The sequence below is a fragment of the Suricata suricatta genome, chromosome 8 (genome assembly GCF_006229205.1).
Source record: "Suricata suricatta isolate VVHF042 chromosome 8, meerkat_22Aug2017_6uvM2_HiC, whole genome shotgun sequence".
Classification (NCBI taxonomy): Eukaryota; Metazoa; Chordata; class Mammalia; order Carnivora; family Herpestidae; genus Suricata; species Suricata suricatta.
In genome coordinates, this window is record NC_043707.1 from 42,936,207 (window position 1) to 42,957,751 (window position 21,545).

A 21,545-nucleotide genomic window follows, 5' to 3' on the forward strand; every position below is an offset into this window, starting at 1 on the left:
TGGTGTTTCGCTCGAGTCTTTGAAAGGTGGAGGCAGGAGCAGCAGGGAAACTGGTGTGGCCGGCTGCAGGCTGGGCCACATGATTTAAAAATCTCAACTGCTGTTATTCTTTCCGAGGCGCTGAGCTCGGGCGCTGTTTCAGAGGCCGTGTCCAGCCCCAGGAATGTGGTGTGACGATCCCCAACTCCTCCAACCTGGCAGCGGCATTTGCGGCTCTTTTGGCATTGTTGGGGGTGGGGCAGGGGCGGGCGAGGAAAAGTGGATACGTTGATTCAAAGTGCTTCCTCGGAAAGCGTCTTTATGGTTGGATATTTGCAACAGTCTTTCTGAACCCGGTTGGACCGAGGACCTCGAATCGCGTTTTATTCATCCCACCCACAGTCTTACTCCGAATTTCTCCTGGCTGTTTAGGGGAAAGGGCTGAGATTTTGGAGACATGCTCCCTAATCCCGGGTTCAAATCCCGCTCTGCTGTATGAACTCACCAATCAAATGGGAATGAAATTACCCAGCTAATGGGATTAATTAAGAGAATGTATATTAAATCCATGGCAGTCAGAAGGTATTCAGAAAGTGCTTTTCAGGGCTGGGGTGTGTTTTATTTTTTATGAACTGTGCTTGTGCCTTTTTGTGAAACTGAGAGGGCCCTCTTCTTTCCCTAGCCTAATCTGAAGGAAGATTTTTTACCTTGAACAGAAACAAAAAACTAGTACACGAACAATGTCTTTTTGCAAAGAAAAAGTTAAGAAGATGATGAGCTTCAGAAAAATTTGCTCTTTGTTCATTGTTAACAGGTAGTTGACATGCCAATCACAGATGTTTAAAAGAGAACAAGGTTATTTATCAAAGCACTGGGTTGTTCAGCACGAACTAGATCCTTCTTGGAAAGCTCAAATTCCATACACCTCCATGTCCCTAAGAATTTCAGAAGTGGACCAGGAGGCTGTATGATAATGAACCAAAATTGTTGTTTTAGAAGCATTTAACAAAACAGGATGGCATTCTTGCCTTTCCCTTTTCTTTGAGTGAAAGTGTAGATTTAGGAAAAAAAGGAGTATAAACAGTGGGCTGAGGATTACAAGCCTTGGCTTCTACCATTAACTTGAGTTAGTAAATAACTTCATCTTCATGATCTGTAGTCTCCTCACCTATGAAAATAACTAAATAATCTTTGGAGAGCTGGACGGAATAATAAATATGATTGCAAAGAGATTTGCAAAATTAAGTGTTAAATGATAAGATTGATGTCAAAAATAGGATGACTCTGACACACAGGGCTTCTTTTATTCTAGGGACCTAGTCCCTAGTCCCTAGAATGATATCCTCTTATATACTTTTGTACTGATGAGGTATTTCTATTACCAGCTAGCTTTTATGTGGACAAATTGAATCTTAGTCCAAAGGACTAGATATGGATAGTTTGATTTTTAGACAGGTGTACTTCAGATGATAAACTAAAATGAGGTTATAAAACCTGTTTTTGGGTATAAATCTTAAATCTTTTCAGAGATTAGCAGTGAAGGTTTCTTGAATCTCCTTAATCTATTATCATGGCTTTTTTTTTTTTTTTTTTTTGGTCAAGGTGTGTTATGCCAATTATAACTCACTCTTCCAAATTTTTGAGTGGTCCTGTATTTGGGATTGTGGCCAATTGTTAATTTAAATGTCACTGAGTTCCTAAGGCAAGAAGCTGTCAGCCCATCTGTCTGATTGTTTAAATAGCTATCCAAGACCACCTCTTGCTCCTTTTCTTTTGCTTTACAGTGGGAAGTGATTCCTTGGTTTTGGTGCCTGCTAGATAATTTCTCAGCTGAATTCTTCTCACAAAGAGCAATTTTTTTTCTTTCAGATGAAGATGAAGTTTATCCTAAATATATTTTTCTTTTCTCTTTCTTCTTTCTTCTTGTTCTTTCTGTATTATTATTATTTTAGGGGAGGGGGGTAGGATGAAGAGGGAAGAGAGTGATTATTTCTTATCTTTCTTTTCTTTTTCCTGATGTTTTGATTTTTAAAAATACCCACATCTCCTTGGCATCCCTCCGTGCTATTCCCATTCTATTGTGTCTCTTCTGTAGGGTTCCTGTGGTATAGAGAAGTAACTTTTGGTTTACCTGAATTGTATTTGCTGACTTCAGGACTTTTAGAAAAATGTTTAAATTCAGTGGGATATGCTTGGATGCTTCAGAGCAGCCTTACAATACATTTTAAAAATATCACACCCACAGAAATTCTATTTTGCCCACAAAATTTGCATTGATCTAGTTCCCACTCTGCTGCCATTCCTAGTGGTGGCTCTCCTTACCCTGTCCACACTGATAGAAGAAGGTCCACCTCCTGGCCCCATGTCAAGGTCAACTGGGGGGACTCTTAGCATCAACACCCAGGGATTGTGATACAGTAGGTCTGAGAATCTATAGTTTGCAAAGTTTATAGTAACTTGTTGGAACACACTGATGGTTTATTATTCTGCTTTCAACTGTGTGTATGTGTGTGGGGTCTTCCCTTATTTTTAATAATTTCCAGAATTAATCTAACCTTAGCTATTCCAGTGTTTAACCCCTTGACTGTCAAAGATTTTTTAAATTGCTCACATAAGAGCTGTAGAGTATACTAATAATTTCTTGTTCATCTGGAAACAGTGGGCCCTCATTGTCCCTTTAGAAAGGCTTCATATATTTGATGATACAGTATAAATTTTCTCTCCTACCTTTTTCTTCTCTGTTGTCTTTTATTCCTCAAGCTTCATTCGTGTATATATATTTAATTTTGGACCCCTTTTATTTGTCCTTAGGGGTTTTATTTTTTTATTTTTTTATTTTTTTAAAATGTTTTATTTATTTTTGATACAGAGAGAGACAGAGCATGAGAGGGGGAAGGGCAGAGAGAAGGAGACACAGAACTGAAGCAGGCTCCAGGCTCTGAACTAGCTGTCAGCACAGAGCCTGACGTGGGGCTCGAACCCATGGACGTGAGATCTGACCTGAGCTGAAGCTGGAGACTTAACCGACTGAGCCACCCAGGCACCCCTGTCCTTAGGGGTTTTAGAGTGAAAAATTCTAAGCCATGATTTTAATGAAAATGTAATAGGAGATTTTACATTATCCTCATGTTGTGTTTCCTCTCATTATTTAAGGTCTTCTTTTCTTGACATCTCTATCTGGATGTCAAAACTTGAACCTTTCATTTTCCTCCCACTTTTTTTCCAGTTCTCTTTCTCCTTTCTTCTTTCCTTTCTCTGCATATGACTTGGAACCAGAAGGTCGAATTTTATTCTACTCTTCTCTTTTTATTGGCCTACCATATGTATAATATGTTGGAAAGATCACTAGACTAGGAGCCAGAAGACCAGGTCTGTATTTAATTAGTCTTGTAATCTCGTGGGAGGGATTTTGGTCCTCCATTTGCTCAGGTACATTGTCCATAGTCACTGAGCCAGTTACAGAGTTGAGAGTAGAACTCTCTTCTGGTCTTCAGTCCAGCGCCTCCTCTACTCTCCACACCATTTTTGTCTTTTATACAAACGAGCTCATATACACGAAAACACTTAGAAAATTCTCAAGTGCTTCTGGTAAATGTGTAAATCTTGAGGAAAAGAATTGTGTTTTTTCATTTATTCATTTTTCTAATATTCCTATCCTGTACTTGGCATCTAATAGACAATAAATATTTGTTTAGTTGAACAATTACTTCTAGTCATTTTTGTATTCTGGACTACTATGTACTACTATGGTACTCCAAGACAGTTATTATTTTTTTTAATAGTATTTGCAAGGGTCATTGCTTACCTTATGGGGAAAAACCAAATTTCCCCCTTTCCCAGATGTTTTATTTAAACTTGCTATTTTGAATCTGTGTGTATGTATGTGTGTGGTTTCTTCTCTCTTTTTTTTCTGATCACTTCTGCAAATCATTTTTTAAAATGTTTATTTTTGAGAGAGAGAGAGAAAGAGAGCTCGTGTGCACACGTGAGCGAGCGGAAGAGGGGCAGAGAGAGAGGGAGACACAGAATCTGAAGGAGGCTCCAGGCTCTGAGCTATCATCACAGGGCCCTATGTGGGGCTTGAACCCAGGACCCATAAGATCATGACCTGAGCTCAAGTCAGACGCTTAATAGACTGAGCCATCCAGGTGCCCCAGATCACTTCTGCAAATCATAGAGGTCACTTTGACTTTGGAATTTAACCTCAAAGGTGCTGACATCTACCCCCTGCCTCTCACTTAAGCGTCTACTGTTTCCTGTATTACTATATTACTAAACCAGCAATTTCTTATTATTTCGTTCAGAGTTGCCATATTTTATTGTAATTTTGGTCATTTGGGGGATTATTGGAGTAGTGTTTTTAAAATTAGAGTTAACTAAGTGTATGTTTGTTTTGATGATTTTTTTGAGGGGGATTTTTCATTATGAGCTGGATATTGCAAACTTGTATTTAGTAAGGTTTTTATCCCATCAAGAGAGTTCCCTAAAAACCACACAACCAACAAAAACTTTGAAGATGAGAAATGACAAATAAAACTTTGAGAGAACTATATGGTGTGTGAGCTACCTCGGCAACAATATTTGCTCCTTGAGGGTAGGTGGTATGTCACACATGTCCCTCCATGAACCTTGTTTGGCATATGTCCAACATACAGAGCTAACAAAGCAGCAGGCGGCCCTGTCACAGCACCTGTGATTCCTGCTCTGTCCGCCCAACCATTGGGATATTTTGGAGGAGAGGCTGATGGTGAGTCAGGGGTGTGTGTTATGTTTCTTTCTCCTTTGAAAAGATCAGTTGAAAGCTGACCCCACCTACAGACTTTTATACTACCTTTTTATTAATTAATGGGTAGCTGAAATTTTCCTCTTTGTTGACTTATGTGTTGGCAGAAACTTAAATTCACCTAGTTCTTCTATCCTTTCCATGTTGGATCTGCTCCTCGTACAACATCCTGGTCAATAGCTTGCCTTCTTTGTGCTTGAACAACTCTTCTGGTAGCCAGCTTCCTGCCTCTGAAGGCAGCTTAGCTCATCTCCAGACAACTGATTTTTAGAAAGATCTTACATTCAGTTGTGGTCTGTCTCCTTATGAATTGTGACCATTGGCTTTTTCTCAGGGATTTGCCTTACAGAGTTTCAAGCCCTGTGTGAATAACAGGGAACCAAAAGGGGTACCTTTTGCTGAACTGATACCTACCCCTCCATATAAGGAGTTAGACATAGTGAGGAGCATGGAGATGATTCCATCGATGAGCTTTTCCTAGAGATTCTGATTCAGTGGGTCTGAAATAGTATCTGGGCATTTGTGTATTTATGAAATAGCCAGTTATTGTTTTTTAATTTTTAAAAATGTTTATTTAGTTTTGAGAGAGAGAGAGAGAGAGAGAGAGAGAGAAAGAGAAGGAGTGGGAGAGCCAGTTAATTTTTATATTAGGGAAGTTTGGAATCATTGCAGAGTGAATCTGGGGGAAGTAAGGGTTTTTCGGCTTTAGTGTGTATTTGTTTGCTTGTTCTTTGATAGTACTAGAGACAGGCTGCTTTGCCTGGATCTTGTGGTCATTTTTTTCCCCTTGAAAGAGACTGCTTCTTGCTCGCTAGGGAAGCTGCTATGTATCCCTGTAAAACTAGCAAAGTTATTTGTTTTATCTGGAAAAAATAATCTACAAACTATTCAGAATATTAGGGTTGCTGTATGTGTGTTGTGTATGACTCTGGTGGAAGTCTCCTTATCTTTTCATCAGAGAGTTATCAGGGATGCCAGAATACATAGGTATTCCATAGTCTTTGGTGTCCGCCAAGCCAAGAAGGGGAGAGGGAGATGACAAAAGATATAGTTTGGAGTGAGAAGAATGAGAAAATTATTGTAGTAATTTATTTATATGTGTAAGTATATAAGTTTCTACATAAAAATCTGGTAGGATCCCTAGCTATTGGTTCTAAGATTTATTATCTTTGTAGCTCTGCTGTTTCAGTGGTGTGTTAGGGAAGATTGTGGTGTCTTGTCATCCTTAATTTGTGAATTTCATCATGTGGTAGGCAGTACAGGGTATTCTGCTCTTCTAGATGTGTGGGAATCATTGACCAAGTCAAAGATAGGGCCCTGCCCCCAAGAAGTTGACATCATCATTGAGATAAGACAGATGAGCCCATAATTAGGAATATGAAATACAAGTCATTTAATCACTTATCTCCAGTCTCTGAAAGCAGTTTCCTGCAGTCAGAGTGACTAAGAGCTATAGGGTCTGGGGGAGTAAACTTCAGGTCTTCTAAGGAATAGTGACCCCCAGCTCACTCCTCCTGGGCTTGTCTGCTAGTTTCCCCTCTCTCTTTTGTAATTTAGAAGTATCAAAGCTTCACTTGGGGAAAAGATAAAGAGCCCTTTGTCTGTTATGGGTCTAAATGTAAATTTGGCCCATGTTATGGTATCTGTTGTGTCTATCAGTGGGTTTGTGGCAAGAGAGAGAGGACTGTGAACACAGTCCTGGATGCGAAGCCTGATCTAGGACAGGTTAAGGTGGAAATATCTTCTTTGGAAGACCTAGTTCTCAGTGGCAGTAGCTGAAGGAACTTCTTGTCACGGCCAGGCAGTGACTGAGGTACGGTATGGACACACCCAGAGCTGCTGCCCCGGGTGGCATTGATTAATCATACTAACATCTCCCTCACCCTCTGTGCTTGTCTTGGCAAAACCCTGTTCTACCAGCTCCTCAGAGTTTGTGTTTTATTAGATATGATTGAACAAAGTCTCGGGGTCATTTTACTGTCCCTTGCCACCCTTGAACTGCAGGCTAGTTACTTACCTTGGTCCAGCTCTGGTGCCCTTGGTCTCTGATCATTCAGTGAAGGGTCTGGGTCTTTCTTCCCATTGGACTGAAGCACCTTCCCCAGAGGCCTGCCTGAGGCAGTTTCTGGTCTTCAAGTCCCTTCCTTTCAGAACATTGGCAACTGGGCAGTGACTCTGGTTCTTTGAATACATCAGCCAAACATGCCAAATGGACTCATTGCCTCACAAAGGCAAGTTGGATCTATGAGTGCTGCAGAACCTGTTTCTGGGTTAAGAGTAGCTCCCCCACCCTTATATATATTTAGTCATATGAAGAAAGCATGTGTGTATTTTGTGAGGTAAGGAAAACATGATGGTAATATTTTGATTGGAGTCAGATATTGCCTCTTTAATAATATGTTGTCTTTTAAGAAATAGCATCACGTTAAAATACAATTTTGCTTGCTGAATAAAGTATTGCACAAGAAGTTCTGGTTACATTCTAAAGTATACTGGCTTGTTCAGAAGCAGGTGCATTGAAAATGGTTTTTGTTTGCTTCTTTTTCATCTCTTTTTATCTCATTTGTCTTTTGTGAGGAGATTCTGGGAAGCTTTTTGAGCCTCGAAGATTAAACAGTTTATTTTAAGTGGACCCTGTGAAGGAGAGGTTGCTGCACTGGCATATTTATCCAACATTCAAATAAGAATAATTGAGTAGTGTTTACTCACCAATATCTTCTGTTGAGTTTCTGAATATGAATAGTCAGAAAACTAGATTGTGCTACTGTGTTAACTTCTCTAAATTGAAATGTGGTAAGCTGCAAAGAAACTGCCATTTAATGCTCTGCTTTCACATGCCTTGGTCTGTCCAGAAAGTGTCGAGACTCATTGAAATTTAAGGATGTGTATATTTTGATTTTATTTTTAATATCTTTCTTTGCTGTGAACATGCCTTTATTTATTTGCTAGATCTTCTTTAATTTGAAATGTTAAGGACATTTATTTTATTGCAACATTTAAAAGACTTTCTAGGGGTGCCTGGGTGGCTCAGTTGGTTAAACATCCAACTTTGGCTCAGGTCTTGATCTCACAGTTTGTGAGTTTGAGCCCCACGGCTCTGTGCTGACAGCTCAGAGCCTGGAGCCAGCTTTGGATTCTGTTTCCTCCTCTCTCTGCCCCTCCTTAGCTCATGATCTGTCTCTCTCTCTCTCAATAATAAATAAATTTTAAGAAAAAAAATTTAAAAAACCTTTCTAATCTTTATGAGAATTATTAGAGGAAAAACATACCTTATTAACATATCATGCAAGTCGTTGGTTGTATGTTACTATTTAAACTAAGTGACGATATTTCATGACTCCTGTGACATATACTTCCTAAGATATTTAAGGAAAATGGTTGTAACTAAAAATAAACATTATAATATTTTAAGGTAGGTTTACATAGTAACAGAATTATTCTTCATGTATATACATAATTAACTCCTATTTATACTTTGTTAATTTACCCTGGTACCTTTACAAGATTTTTTAAATTAAATTTTTATTATTCATATTTGAGAGAGAGATAGAGCCAGAATGTGAGCAGGGTAGGAGTAGAGAGAGAGGAAGACACAAAATCTGAAACAGGCTCCAGGCTCCAGGTTCTGAGCTGTCAGCACAGAGCCTGATATGGGGCTTGAACTCATGAACCAAGGGGTCATGACCTGAGCCGAAGTCAGATCCTTAACTGACTGAGCCACCCAGGTGCCCCTATAAGATTTTTTCTGGAGGAGGAGGTTATTTAAAAAGTAATTACATTTAAAAGTAGTTAAGAATATTGAAAAATCTAGAAAACTTATGATAAGAATATTCATAATCATATCACTGTTAATATTTTGGTGTACATCTTTTGGCTTCATTTTGCATCTTGCATTTTATTTATTTAATTTAAAAAATGTTTATTTATTTTTGACAGGGGAGGTGGGGAACAGAGGATCAGAAGCAGGCTTCATGCTGACAGGAGAGAGCCTGCTGCAGGGCTCGAACTCATGAACTGTGAGATCATGCTATGAGCCAAAGTCAGACACTTGACTGACTGAGCCACCCATGCCCCACTACCTTTAGTTTTAAAGTTATTGATTAATGATGTATATACACAATTTTCTCTAATGCCTTTCTTTGATAGTTAAAATGTTTTTCATAGTTTCAAGCATTTTTCATAAATTGAATTTTATTGGTTAAATAATATTCTTGTTAATGGGGTTACTATGTTTTGACCATTCTTTGGTTGTATATTTAGTTGGTTCTGTTTTTTCCTATATAAATGATACTGATCACCTTCATATAAAAAAAATTCATTAGAATTTTTCCCGATTAAGCTAGATTTGCAGAAGAAAAATTACTATGTCAAAGAGGGTAATTTTTAAAAATTGGGAAACAATTTAAAAATAAAAAGGAAAGCATAAGAGAAAATTAAAATTTCCAGTAATTCTGTCAGTTGTAACCAAAACCCGCAGTTAATATTTTGATGCAGTCTAGACAACTTTTTGTGTGTGTCTGTTATTGCAGTTGGTATTTTAGCATTTGTACGGTTTTGTCATCTTTTGCACTACTTAAAATATTGTGAACATATTCCCATATGTAAATGTTCTTAAAGAATATTAAAGGCTGCATACCATTCTATCTTAAGGATCTGTTATATATAATTTAAACTGAAATCAATTCTTAGTTGCCAACTTTCATAATTGTAAATAATGCTATAATGAACATTCTTACATTTAAATCTTGGTAGGAATATTTATTTTGTTAACATAAGCTCTCAGAAGTAAATTTTTGTATCAGAGTATGGACCTCTCTGTGACTTTGATACACACTGCCAAATTCCCTTCCATATGGTTTGACTAAGTTATATTTCCATCAGCAGAATATGTAACTGTTCATACTGTATTCCCAACTGTGTTCAACACTAGTTTTTAATTTTAAAACTCTTAACCAATTTGATAAGTGATAAATGCTACCTCATCTTAACTTGCCTCCCTGATGATTATCCAGTGATATTGAATGGTTTTTCATATGGTTAGTGGTTTATTTATTATTTTGGCAAATTGTGTCTTTTACCCCTCAAGGTATTCTTGTTTTGGTTACTGATTTGAAAGAGCTGTTTATATTAAGTGTATTAGTCCTTTGTCTTAAATGTGTTGCAACACGTATGGACAGGTTAAACTACATAATATCAAATTACTACCAATATTGATATCAAAAGTTGTTGCTTGATAGGTTTTTAATCCTTTGACTTCCAGTGAGCTTGATCAATTTCCTTTTTGTTAACTGGTATTTTCTTTAGCTTCTTTAACATTCTAACCTGACTGTATCATTAAGCAACAAGCTGTCAGTTGTATGTGTGCAGGAAATGCACATATAACATTTTATAAAAGGTCCTGGAGGAAAACTGTATATTCTGGAGCTAAATATGTGATTTTTGGTGGGTTGAGGGTAAGCTGCTTATGTTCTGTCTTCCTGGACATCCAAGATCTTTGAAGTACATCCCTGAAAGGCAGGACTAATGCACTACTAAATCTGACATTTTGACCTAATTGATAATGTAGTGTGGTTTAGCCAGTCAGTTTGGTCAGACAACAGGATGACTAAGATTCCCTCCCCGCTCTCCTCACCAAGTTGATTAGTTGTGGGACAGAACTGACTCAATCAACCTGTTGTCTTGGCACCCCATGGACACCACCTGTTCCTTCCATTTCTGCCTTGAGCCTCCCACTGGCCTGGTGCAGTGCTGTGTGCACAGTGGGTAGGAGATCAGTGTTGTTGCTGAAGAATGTTGCAATAGGAAGAGTAGACTGCTTTTTTTTCAAGCTTGTTATGTTCTTAAGGTACCCTGCTGCTTTTGACATTAAGAGCTCCAGCTGAACTGTTGTATGTGGAGGCCCTGCAGGTCGTTAAGTGTTTGATTCAGAGTAATTTCAGGCGATATGAATGCTTTCTTATGTATCATTGGAATTTACTGGGCTGGTTGTTTGCCAGCTATTACCATATTTAGCAGGAAGAGACTTGGGGGACAAGGACATTTCTGACCAGCCAAAGAAGGGAAACCTCTCTGAAGAAGACTGTGACTCTTTTTTAGGTGTGGTTAAGAGAATGTCAGTTAGAGAGATTCCGCTTTGTGTCCACTTGTCTTTGTTTCTATGCCCCATCCACAAAATTAATTTACAGGTGGGAAAAGAGATTTGATAGTGAAGCTCTTTCTCACCCTGAAGTCTAATACTGTTTCTGGGAGGAAATTAGAGAATTCTTACACCTAGACTGTGCACTGAGAGGCTTAATCAACAGGTGAAGCTGCTGATTAAAAACAGGTTGAGGGGTGTTTATTTTCATCTTTCTTTTTAAAGGCTTATTTGTTTTCTGCTGTGTCATGGTCTGAATTTATTTTGGCCTAGTCCTTTTCTCCATCATACTTTTGGAACTGCCAGCCTTCCCTCTATGGCTTAAAATTTCTCTGCCTGTTTTTAAATATGAAGATGATATTTGGAGGGATCAGTCAATATAACTAACCTACAACTTATTTTCGTAATGTAAAACAACCCCAACACTTACATTGCAATGTAGAGTTTACAGAGCCCTCTTATATTCTTACACAGAATCCTCCTTTATTTTTCATAAAACCTTAGTGGAATCTGAGCCTTAGAGGGGTAACTTGGCTTGTATACCATTGTTTAGCCCTAGATAATAAGTGACAGGGCTGGGTATGTAAACTTGCGGTTTGACGTTTTAAACTTCAGCTTTTTCTTTTTTTTGAACATTTTGTTGAATTCTCACTATGTGTCTGCATTCTGCTAGGGCTTTACATATATTTCCGGATTTAATTCACATGGCTATCCTTTAGGGTGGGCAGTATTTAACTGTTTTACAGGAATGGAAATTGGAACTTAGATTCACAGCTTTGGATGATGGGGTGAATAATGTGGTTAATGAAGGATGGAGACAGAATTCAAGCCTTTGCAGGCAACCATGGGGCTTTATGTATATTCATTCAATCACACCTACGACAACCCTACTAGATGTGGAGTAGGTTCAGTGGGGAAATGGAGGCTTATATTAAAGATGCATTTTTTTTTAGAATTTTATTTACACTCTAGATACATTTTCTTTCTTAAAAAAATTTTTTTTTATGTTTGGGGCACCTGGGTGGCTCAGTCGGTTACATGTCTGACTTTGGCTCAGGTCATGATCTCATAGTTTCTGGGTTTGAGCCCTGCATCAGGCTCTGTGCTGATAGCTCAGAGCCTGGAGCCTGTTTCAGATTCTGTATCTCCCTCTCTCTCTGCCTCTCCCCTGCTCATGCTCTCTCTCTGTCTTAACAATAAACAAACATTAAAAAATTAAAAAAATTTTTTATGTTCTTTTATTTTTGAGAGAGAGTGCATGAGCGAGAGAGAGAGCACAAGCTGGAGAGGGGCAGAGAGAAGAAGAGACAGAGTCCCAAGCAGGTTCCGCACCATCAGTGCAGCACCTGATTACAGTGCTTGAACTCACAAACCATGAGATCATGACTTGAGTTGGAATCAAGAGTCAAATGCTTTACTGACCACACCACCCACATGCCCCTAAAGATGCATATTTTTATGATATGTATGACTAAAAATTCATAAGACTGCCAGTTCTTTGAATGTTTTTTCATTTTTTAATGTTTATTTATTTTTGAAAGAGAGAGAGAAAGAGAGACAGAGTGCAAGCAGGGGAAGAGCAGAGGGAGAATGGACACAGAATCTGAAGCAGGCTCCAGTTTCTGAGCCATCAGCACAGAGTCCGATGCAGGGCTCGAACTCACAGAATGTGAGATCATGACCTGAGCCAAGGTTGGATGCTTAACCAACTGAACCACCCATGCGCCCCTGGCAGTTCTTTGACTGTAGAGGTCAGCTGTTAGGATTTCTTTGTATCTTCTGAATAAATAAGAAATGGATGGACATGAGTTGACCAATGGCTCTTGACTTCCTTTAGTTCATTTCTGTCACCAGGACAAGCAAAATGAATTTGGGCTGAGAGGAGGGGAGTTCCAGTAAAGGATGAGCCTTTAAGCCAAAATGAGCCACAGCTATGAGATCTTCAGAGAGCAGCTCTTAGGAGCAGTGGCCTGACTCCTGAGAGTTCTGCGTGGGGACATTCCTGCCTGTGTTTCTGAAGACTCTCTGAGAGGGAATTACCAACTTATGGGGAGAGAAGATGGGGATGCTTTTTAGTCTGGCTCTGAATATACTAGCTCTGTGTCTTTGGGCAAGTTTTTAAAGCACTTTTTGCTGCATATTTGCTAATAATAAAATGATTATAGCAACATGTAATTATTAGATTGTTATAAGGATTAAATAAGTGTATAAGGTAATAATAATTCATAGTGCGGTGCCCTGCACGTAGTAAGAGTGAAATAAATAGTGTTTTTTATGTTGCAGTTTTTTTTATTGCTTTCACTTTAATCAGAAGTGGATGAGTGATTTGGACCTTTGGTGAGAAATAGGAGCTTCACCTTTGCAGCAAGTAAATTGTTCCCTGGTTTTCAGTGACCCTATACATATTTAGGGGTATTGTATTTGAGTCAGTTCCGTTAATGGGGTGTACTCCAAACTGGAGAAATTCTGTCTATTACACAAATTGCACTGATAGGTGTTAACTCATTTCCCCCTTATTTTTTAGCCAGACATTTGTGGCTGGATGTTATGCATACTAGAGAAACTCTGTTTTTTCTTAAAGTATCATATCAGATCCAATTCAGTTGTTCCCCAATTTCATATGATAGGACAAACATCATCACGTGCCATTCTGTGTCACTGTGTAGAATAGTAGTCTCAAGCCAAAATATTCGATGTTTTAATTAGCCTTATAGCACTTAATGGACTATCTCTGTTAGACATTTTGAAATAATAAAAATATCCTGTGGTCTGTTATTACATGTTTAGGGGCTCCTGGAGATTTTTGGATCTCAGGAGGGTGATTATCCATTTAGTCCATCCTTGTTTTACAGATGAAGAAACTAAAGCCCAGAGAAGTGACTAGCTAGGGGACCCAGTACTAGGGGAAGGTTGGGCCAGAATCCAAGCTCTTGTTTTCTAGTTAAGTGGTTTTTCCTTTGCATTTATTACTCCAAATGATCTATCCGGACATCAATGGGCTTTTTTTTTTTTTTTTTTTTTTTTTTTTAAAGACCTGAAGAAGGAAACAGAAGGAGTGGAAAAGTGGAGGAGGAGAGAGGTGTGGCCATATTGAAAATGTCAGTGACAGTAGAGGAAATATTTGCCTGTGAGCCCCTTGCCTGTCCCTTTGGACTTCTCCGTAGTGGTGAGGACAAGGCCGTGGGTCCAGTAGCATTAGTGATTCAGAACTGGAAAAGCCAGGACTGGTGAAGTTACTTTCTCAGGAAAGGGTTTTGTATTTTAACATTTGTTTCCCATGACAGTTTGCTTATTCTCAAGTTTTGGCAGCCTTGAGCAAATGGTTGTCAGGTTTTTGTTTTGTTTTAAGACAAAACTCCACTTCTTATTTTGCTGATTTAGTAAACTGTCTTCTACCTACCACTCCCTTCTGCTCCCTCTATAATTATTTCTAAGACTTTGTTTTTCAGTTGTGGGAATCCTGTGAAAGGTTTTCTTTTATAGTCTGAGATATTTATAATTATGTGTAAGCACACTGTTTACAGAAAATGTAAGTGGTGCATATGGTAACTCAAATACTCTTAAAACACTTAAAATATTTTCCAATATTTAAATCTCCCAAAAAAAGCAGCTGAAACCACTTATAGTAAAAGAGAGGAGGTATACACTCAGATAGCAGCATTTGAACGTAGTTAAGATCAAAGTGAATGTCACTTTGGAGGAACTGGGACTATTTCATGAAAGCTGAGCAAGGCATGCCTCCTTATTAATAGTGTGAACCAAAATGACCAAAATCTCTGTCCTCATGGAGCTTGTATGCAGGAACAATAGCCTTCATATTCTGAGGGTTTATTATGTGACAGGTGCTTGACAGTTCTTGGTAAAAGTACTTTTTACCTGTTTCCTTTGGTCCTTATGGTAGGTGTTTGGTTCCTATTTACTGAAAGGTTAAGGGATGGTCATCTAGGTCAGTAAGCTAATCATTGATGGAGGCCAGCAGTTGGTACCCCTCTTGTCCAGCTTCGGAACTCACACACTTAGCCCACTGTAAGTAATGCCATTTATTTGGTGGAATCCTATAGTCCCACAGGTAATGTAACTCTGGATTTAATGATATTTTAGTTTTACCATTCTTAATATCTTACTTCTGAATGAACATTTGCCTACTATGGGAATTACTTCAGAATTGCAGTTTGAGGATTTGCAGTTCTTTCTAAATCTTTTTTTTTTAAGTGGGAAGAATGGATTTATGTTTGTTGTAATCCAAGGAAAGTTTTTAGCATTTCTTTCCCTTTTATATCTTGATCCTAAAAGAAATTCTTCAGTAGATTAGATCAGGAATGAATGGGTAGCGTTTTTCTTCTTGATAAAAAAACATTTTGAAAGATTGAAAATGGCCATCCGACCTGGAGGGCGTTATGCTAAGGGAAATTAGTCAGTCAGAGAAAGAAAGATGATCTGTGTTTTCACTCATATGTGGAACATGAGAAACTTAACAGAAAACCATGGGGGAAAGGAAGGGGAAAAAATTAGTTACAAATAGAGAGGAAGGCAAACCATAAGAGACTTTAAATACAGAGAGCAAACAGAGTTGATGGGGAGCAGGGCAGGGGAGAGGGGGAAATGGGTGATGGGCATTGAGGAGGGCACTTGTTGGGATGAGCACTGGGTGTTGTATGTAAGTGATGAACCACGAGAATCTACCCCCCCCCCAAACCAAGAATACGCTGTATACACTGTATGTTAGCCAACTTGACAATACATTATATTAAAAAATAATAAAATAAAATAAAATAAGATTTGGTAAAAATTAAAAAAAAACTTGCAACTGTGGCAGTTTGCTTCTTCAAACTAAATAAAGATCGCATCCATCTCCAAAAAAAAAAAGAAAATGGCCATCCAGATTTATATTTGTGGCAGCCTTTTTAGTTACAGATAACGTTTTCTTGACTGTGCACATGCACGTGTATTCTTCTTATTTAATTTTTATAGGGATGTAAGAAACCATGTAAAATGATTGGAATGCCTCAGTGTATGAACAATGGTCAGAGCCAACTACTGAGACTACCCAGTACTAATCTATCTTGTCCTGGGAAGTTTGAAATTAACTGTGTGCAGCATTTCTACACATGTCATTATAGAAAAAGCACACAGGTTTTTTTTTTTTTCTGTGAAATTTCCCCTTATTACTATCTCCTTTGTTACTGAAAATCAATAGTTATCTATACCAATAAATAAGAGAATGTGTTTAACATCAACAGATAATCCCAGAGAATCCTGTCTGTTTTAAAATACAGCCCTACACTTGCATGCTCATACATGTGGGTCCTTTCAAACATACTGAACCTTCTCCTTAAGGTTTAGTTGTGTTTGCTGCCAGTTGAATGGTGAGGCAAAGAATAGAATGCCCCAGGATAGTAAGGCCAGTGAAGGAGATAACTGACAATAGCCTGATTGTTTATTTTTAATTATCTCTTGAAATGACTTTAGATACCCTTTCCCACTACATGTGATTTTTTGCTTTAGCACAGCTGGTAAGTTTTGGGAACCAGCTAGAACCTGGTTCTGATTCTTAGTTAAGAATACTGGGTCAGCCACTTCTCTAAGTCTTAGTTCCCTTATTTATGTAGTGAGAATAATAGTAATACCTAACTTGCTGGATTATTTGCAGATAATAAAAACAACAGATTTAATTGCACAAAATAGGCACTCAAGTGTCTGGGGGCCCAAAGCTTAAACTTTGTTTGCCACATGGTAATTCCCTGCTTTGGAAGATAGGGTCTGGGCATATTTGTCTCTGGTCTGTCTTGTTTCAGTTTCTTTCAAGGACTCCCTGTAGACTCTGTTCCATTACCAAGGCAAGATTATGGATCACCTAAAGAGGAGACCAAAAAAAAGCACTACTGTCTAGTAATTTCAGATTTGTAAATTAACTGTGCATGAATTAAAAGACTTTCTAACCTTTTGTCTGCTCGAGTTTGTAGCATCTTGTACTGGTCACCTCAGAAGCAATTGATTCTTAGGAAAAATAATTTAGTATTTCAAATTAAAGCTGGAGAACTCTTTTACTAAGGAGGATCTGCTTGGTTGGCTTATTCCCATCAGCCACCCCCGAGTCTTAATGGAAATCAGGTTTGAAATGTTAGAAGCAGTTGGTTTTCAGCATTGGGAAAGCTTATCTAATCAGGCATGTGAAGTGGCCTATGTTGGATTTCTGTGCCAGAGAAGGCTGGGGAAGATTATCGCTCTTGCTCGTAATTCCTGAGCATTGTTGAGGCACTGGGAGAGCAGTTAGGAGATTTAAAAAAATGTTGAAGTTGGTTACACCAGTCCAACGCACATCCCCGCCCCATTAGGGCTGGCCTCATAATGTAGGTAGATGTATGTGAGCCCATTTGAATCATGTCATAGTTTGTCATTTCTGGGCTAGATGGTGAGGATTTCCTGTTTCACAGAAGTTTGGATTGGGAATTTTACATTAAATAGTGCTTTCTGGTTTATAGTCAATTTTTTCTTTTTTAAAAATTACTTTTTAATTATTTTTTAATGTTTATTTTTGAGAGGGAGAGAAACAGAGTGCAAGCAGGGGAGGGGCAGAGAGAGAGAGAGAGAGGGAGACACAGAATCTGAAGCAGGCTCCAGGCTCTGAGCTAGCTGTCAGCACAGAGCCCAGTGCAGGGCTGGAACCCAACAACTGTGAGATCATGACCTGAGTCGAAGTCAACGCTTAACCGACTGAGCCACCCAGGCGCCCCTATAGTCACTTTAATAAACATGATCTTACTTGAGCCATAAATGAAGTCTTCTAGGGAGGGAGAGCTGGTGGTATTATTTTAGTTTTATGGATGAGAATAATAAGCCTCACACAGCTCAAAGGAATTCCTCTAGATCACATGGTGAGTGTAGATCAGATGGCAAAGCCGGGATTAGAACCCAGGTTCTGATTTCTAGGGCAGTTCTTGTTTTGTTACACCACAGCTCTTCCTGCATAATGTAGCTCAATCTGAATTCTGTTCCCCAAGATAGGAAACGATTCTCTTCCTTTCTGTTTGATGAGCTGTGTCAGAGCATGACAACGATGAAGCAGAAGTTGAGAATTTTTTCCCCAGATGGATCAGTTAGCTTTTCTGTAAGCTATTCTGCTCCTGCAGTCACCAGATGTTGCTGTTACCTACACAGGATGTTGATCCAAAGTGAAATAGGCAGCAGAGTGTGGATGACTCAGCTGAGCCCATCACAACTGCAGTATGTCCCACCAGGGGGGTCCATAATGTCATGTTCATTTACATGCGATCCTGTGCTCTCATGTCTATCATGTTAATTTACATACAATTCTGTGCTCTCATGTCTGTTTCTCAGTATTTTTCCTCAGCTGTTTTTAATGGCTCAAGCCTTAGCTCTTCCTGAGTGGCCTGAAGTAACTCTCCCATTCCTTAAAGTTTCCCTAAAACCTCTCAAGAGCACACAGCCTGGGCTTCTCAATGTAATTTTATTTCATAGCTCTGGGCAGTTAGTTCTCTCCTTAGCTTGAGCAGAATATAAATCGTGAATACAGATAGGCGTGTCAGTATTGCACCGTCACTTATGTAAGTGCGTCTTAGCATTTCTTCTTTCCTTTTAATCAAAATGAGGAAATAGAGAATGTTTTGTTATGGTAGTTTTACACGTACACCCATGAGGAAATGCGTAGTTAGCTTCTGTGGGAAGTGTAACTGATATATTTCAGGGAACAAAATACATGATCATTAACATTTTAAGTCTGCCAAATGTTCATAGAGAAAGAAAACGGTCAAACTCTCATATGGCACTTCAGTTTAGCCTATTAATCTAAGGTTAATAATTTATAGGAGTCTCTGCCTTGTTTACATCTCTTAGTACATGAAAGAATGCTTCTCTTTCCACAGAATACATTTCACAAGTTGTGCTTTTTATTGAAGGGAGCTGCCTCACCAAATATTCCTTCAGGTGTATAGTGTAGGAAAGCTTTCCACCAAATGGCCAACTGGTTGAAGGTTTGACCCCTCTGTATCAAGCAAATGTCAAGTGGATCACTTTGACCCTTCCAGCAGTCCAGCTCTGGCCATGCGCTGTGGCCAGCTGAGAGCTTCCTCTTCCACTGTCATCTAGCCACTTCAGGGCTGTGGGCCTTTCTCATGAGGGAGAATTTGGCACTTATGTATCCTGAGACCTGGGACTCCCCATTCTCCATCATCTTGGGGAGAGCTTTGATAGCACTGTAACAGTGTTGCCTCTGAGGTACATAGCTTATCCAAAATGCATATAATTTGTTCATTGAAAATTGGGAATTACAGTTTTTTTCATGACAGGTTGAAATTAATGGACTTGTAACATTCACTGCAGTAAAGGAATATTTATGGTTTTGGTAAAATGTTAAATTTCAAATTTGATAGCTTGGAATTTGAATTAAACAGACATCCCTACTGTGTGTGTGTGTGTCTTTCGGAGGAATAGACCTTGAAACTGTTTATAAGTTTTGTTTTTTGTTTTTTTACAAGAGTGCCTATTCCCAGTCGGCAAGGAATAGCTATCCAAATGTTGCTCAGGCCTAGTGAGAAGATTTAGGGAAGTTGTAACTAGCTTAATAACCCCCTGTGGAGTGACACGGATCGGCACACCCGGTTGCACAAGACCCGAGCCTGAGAACTGTTGATGTGCAATCATCCCGTCAGCATCTGCCCGTCCCTACCAACAGCAGTAATGGCTCAACTGTTTCTTTGGGGCCGCATGAAAAGACAGTGTGCCCATAGCGAAGGTTCAGTCAAACCTGACAAGAACATAGCCCGCCCTCACTTTGTTCCCAGACTTTTCTTTAAATATACCCTTCTATGAGGTTTTGAAATAATCTCACGTTATTCCTTGTTTGTCATTCATTTTCCTTCTTAAATAGCACGGCTTTCTAGCTCTCATTTTTGCCAAAACCATGAAAGGCCAATGTATGATGGGTCATTTTTCTAACCCAGTTTTTGCATTTGAAAGCCTTCATGTCTCTGGCTTCAGGCTACTTTGTGTGTGCAGAGGGATTCAGTATCTTTTTCTAGTTTACATTTTTTGTTACAACTGCTGTCAACCACTTATGAGTACTTTCTAATATAAATCATTTTGGTGACTGAGTGGGAGGGAAGGAATCGGTTCACAGGAATAAATTTGCATGTTGAGAAGATAATATCTAATAGTTTGCAAGGCACTTTCAAGTGCATTATATCTTTTATAAGACCAAGTGTTCATTTCTGGAGGCTGTGGCAGAGACCCTCTCTCAGGCCTGATTGATAGCCACGCCGCCAAGTACCAGGGCTGGCTGGAGAACCAAAGCCATGTCTTATTTCTGTTCCTTGGTATATCACTGGACCATTATTTTATTGGCAGAAATATGGAATCTTCCTGTTTTTAAAAGGTTCTTGCTTGCCTTTGGAAGGTATGTTAGTAGTTCTTTCAGAATGGAAAGGAAATAGTTATATTTTTCTGCCTTTTGATAAAAATAACTGGTTATCTCTAAATTTTATTGTTTCTTACTAGAATCTGATATTCTGCAGGGCTTCTGACTAAGGTGGCTTTTGGAAAATTAAGGTTTTATAGAAATTAGTGACCTTTTCTATGCTTTCTGAAGGAATAGACTCAATCTCGTGATACAGATGTGTTCTTTGATTTAATAACACATTATAAACTTTAATTTTGGGGTTTTAATATTTGATGATTTTCTTTCTAAAGCGCGTGCTTGTGTGTGTGTACAAAATGGATGCTTAACTGGTTCTCGTTGATTTTGGCAAGTGGTCAAATGCAAGGTAGGTATTGGTAGAGTAGTACTATTCAATTTCAGTGCAAAGGTTGCTGTGGGCAACTGGCTGTGAGAGCTTGCCTTTTGAGAGCAAATGTAGATTTTCAGAAAGCATCCTGAGCCTGTGGTGCAGAAGTGTGGGTATGGAACTGTGTGAGCCCAGGGAATGTACTTAGCTAAGAGGCCATTTAAGAAATAGGTTTTGTGGGGCACCTGGGTGGCTCAGTCAGTTAAGTGTCCGGACACTTGATTTCAGCTCAGGTCACAATCTCACAGGTGAGATTGAGCTCCATAATGGGCTCCGTGCTGGCTGTGGAGCCTGCTTGGGGTCTCTCTCTGTCTCTCTCTGTCTCTCTCTCTCTGTCTCTCTGTCTCTCTCTCTCTCTCCCTCTCCCTCTCCCTCTCTCTCTCTCTCCCTCCCTCCCCCTCCTGTTCCATGCTCATGCACACACTCACTCGTGCTCTTCCAAAGAAAACAAAAGGCTTTGTATTCTTTTTTTTTTAAATTTTTAACATTTATTTATTTTGAGAGAGAGAGACAGAGCATGAACAGGGTAGGGGCAGAGAGGGAGACACAGGATCTGAAGCAGGCTCCAGGCTCTGAGCTGTCAGCACAGAGCCTGATGCGGGGCTTGAACCCGTGAATGAGATCATGACCTGAGCTGAAGTCGGATGCTCAAGCAAGTGAGCCACCCAGGTGCCCCGGTTTTGTATTCTAAGAGTTAGGCCTTGTGCAGAACTTAGAGTAGTTATTCCGAAGGGTTTTTTTTTTGTTTGTTTGGTTTGGTTTTTTTTTGTTTTTTTTGTTTTTTTTTTGTCCGCTGTAGGCTCTAGTGGTGAGCTGAGGAGAAGCCATGCTTGGGAACTTCCTTGGA

The 21,545-nt window shown here is 39.1% G+C and overlaps 1 protein-coding gene across 3 annotated transcripts in view; it reads left to right on the forward strand.

Annotated features, from left to right (window-relative positions):
* NOTCH2 (notch receptor 2) overlaps positions 1–21,545 on the forward strand; it is a 155,107-nt gene that overhangs the window by 980 nt on the left and 132,582 nt on the right. The gene's annotated exons all lie outside the window — the stretch shown is intronic.